The sequence below is a fragment of the Cyprinodon variegatus genome, unplaced genomic scaffold (genome assembly GCF_000732505.1).
Source record: "Cyprinodon variegatus isolate N-32 unplaced genomic scaffold, C_variegatus-1.0 Scaffold754, whole genome shotgun sequence".
Lineage (NCBI taxonomy): Eukaryota > Metazoa > Chordata > Actinopteri > Cyprinodontiformes > Cyprinodontidae > Cyprinodon > Cyprinodon variegatus.
Window position 1 is genome coordinate 351,037 of NW_015151207.1, and position 3,166 is coordinate 354,202.

The window sequence follows — 3,166 nt, forward strand, 5'->3', positions numbered from 1 at the left end:
GTACACAATGCATGCATGTAGCGATAGTGGAGAGGAAAACTTTCCCCGTAACATGAAGAAACCTTCAGCAGAACCAGGGTCAAGGCTGAAACCAGTTAGAGTTTCCATTTTCCTTATGTCTCATATCACCCTGAAAATGTACTTAAAAAGGATTGTGAATTAGAACACATTTTTTCTAATTTTGAAGTCCTAATGAGTTTAAACCAAATGTTTAGACATAAGCAATCATCTAAACAACTGACTTCAAATGTCAGACTGCACAGATGGGAAAATATCCATTTAATACAATCTAGGGATGTTGGATCAAAGTAATGAGACGTTCACAAACTCAGTCCTATCAATAAAGAATCCTTAGAGTAAACACCATTCAATACTCCCATTACTTTAATTTATGAACGCCCTACTGGCTTTCTGTTTCCTCAGCATACTTGGAAGAACACAGTGAGCAGCACAATGTGATAAATCTACCCCTGAAGCCTTTTGAAGTGGTCAATTTATCAAATAATTACCAGACTTGAATGTGCAGATGCAAAGATGCTTGGAACGTCTTTCTCCAACCTGCAGCAAGTAAATTAGGAAAACAAAGAAGACCTGCGACATCCGCACCATAAATCCCCTGTCTAAACGCAGCACTGCGACCGTGCTTTTCCAAACCTGTTTGCTACATAAACACTTCCGCTGGCGTTGAGGTGTTGAGTGGAGCCATGATTTAGGTGAGTTGAGGGAATCCTGTGATTCAGTGTCAGGACAGACTGCGCTGTGCCCGTGTAAGCCTGTAACATGTTTATGACACTCACGAGAGGCAGAAAAACATATGGTATACATGTTAAAGAGCCTTTAACAGCACAGCTTACTAGTAACAATCATCCGATTTCTGTGCTTTGATGGTAAGTGGCTGTTAACAACATCCACCTTTGAGAAATGTTGCTTTATCATCTATCTGATTAATTTTGGGTCAGTTTTCTGTATGTTATAGGCAAAACTCTTGAGCAATATTTTCCAGCTTGAATTCAATCCAATTGCCCTCAGAAATACATAGATTTCCACAATGTATTTCCTTTTTTCCTATTCATTACACAGAAGTTGTATTCTCATCCATAAATTCATCCATTCATCCACCCATAAGGGTCTCCATTTTTCGGTATCGCCATATAAAGCCTGGCATAGACAGAAATAACTGCCTTTAACTCCAAGTAAGCTTTGTCTATTATATTCTATAAAACATGGACTAAGAACTCTTGAAATTTGAGTCTTGAAAAAGTGGAATTTTGACATGAAAATCTTTCTTACAATAGATCTGATGCCAGTAGCAACACACTGTGGTTTTTAATAGCTTCATGTATAATTACTACAGTCATTCAAGCTTATGCAGTTGGCTAAACACCTGCAAAATAAAAAGGAACAGAAAAAAAAAGCCATGGAAAGGGATTTAAGTTTGACCTGCAGCTGACATGTGAACTTGAAGCTCCTTTTTCGGATCGGTCCTCTGACAGTCAGGCAAACTAAAGACTGTTTTGCATAAGAATTTACTGCTTCATCTGATTTGTGCCCTGTTTACTCTTCTTCTCTCCTAGCACATCGCTCCATTATGCCTTGTGCCAACAATCTCGCTGAACTCACTTCATCTCTGCAACCATCCGTTCTCATGTTCGCAGTCCTTTCAAGCAAAACTCTAAAGACAATGAAATATTGTGCAGATCTGATTGAAAACAGACCCCCATCATATGAGCCCAGCAATCTCTCAGACTTATGTCATTCCGCCTTTAAAATAGACCGTTTGAGACTTCACGGTAATTTGATTAAAATGGATTGACAGCCCTGTGAGTTACTGTCAGTGCGCCAGTGGGAAAAGAGTGTTTCTGATTTCTCTCGAGGAGAATCCTTCACCTCCCCAGCAGTTCCTTTTTAAATACGAGGGCAGCGCCTTTCATCCGCTTCTCTCAACGAGGCTTTTAATACATTGCAGATTCCTTGGGCTCTGACAGTCTTTTACCATCATCCTTTAAAAGGATGTTTACAATGGATTTCAATTAATCTCATGCGAAACCAAACTTATTTTTCCCTTTTTGTCACAAATTCAACACAGCACCTAATACTCTCTGATCATTTCTTAAAACTGTTTTCTAACACAAGCTGTACACCACAATGTGTTGCATCACCATTGATTTTATACAGTTAACACTGTATCACTGAAATCATGTATAGAAAGTATGTCCACTTTTCAGTTTGTTGAGGTTATAATAAAAAAAAAAAACAATCTGTGAATCATGCTTGTTTTGCACAGCTGTTACAAAGAAATGCCAAAAAAGCAAAACAAAACCTCAGAGATGGAAAAGAAAATCCTTCGCACTTTCATGTTCATTTTCTTGCTGACAGCAAGATAAGAAGATTAATACCACTGTCACGTTGTGTTATATCTATGAAGATATGAGGATTGGAGTCAATCCTAAAAGCTTGAGTTGTCTGGCCAAGAATAAGATTTGGATGTGAACTCTTTTAACCTCTTATATTAGAAAAAAAAAAAAAGATATTATTAAGTTATAAATGACCCTAAAGGTAATTTTAATTATCTACATTTATTTTGCTCATATAGTCAGGTTTGCTATTTTATTTTAAAAAAAGGTATATGATGAAGAGAGTATAACAACTGCGTTCCGTGTGCTCTACCCTCCTATGTTGCAAACAGCCTGACCAAACATGCTACTGGCAAATAGTGCAGAAGCGTTTTTTTTGACAAGAGCTTCCTCCCAGTGGTACAAAGCACAGACAGAGGCAGCATTGCTCCTTTTCCACCTATTGTTGTGCACTTTCATTTAGCTACCTGAAAGAAGTCTACAGATTGCCACTGTTCAAAAACTCTAATTACCCCCATTAAAGAAAGCCAGCAGCAGATAGCCTGACCCATTCATCTGCTAATGCCAGACTTTAGTCACTGTGTAAAAAAGACAAACCGTAAAGAGGAATAACATGATGGATTAAAAACACTTGAAAGTTAATTGATTTACTGTGGTCTATGCATCAAAGGAGCCTAATATTTCCAAACTAAATGCAAAACAGTTATGATTGGCAAGTCAAGAGAGAGGAGGACGCAGCACAGCTAAATTTAAGATGCTGATTAATGACAGTTCGGACACAGTAAGTTGTTGTGCAGATACTTTTAAAGGAT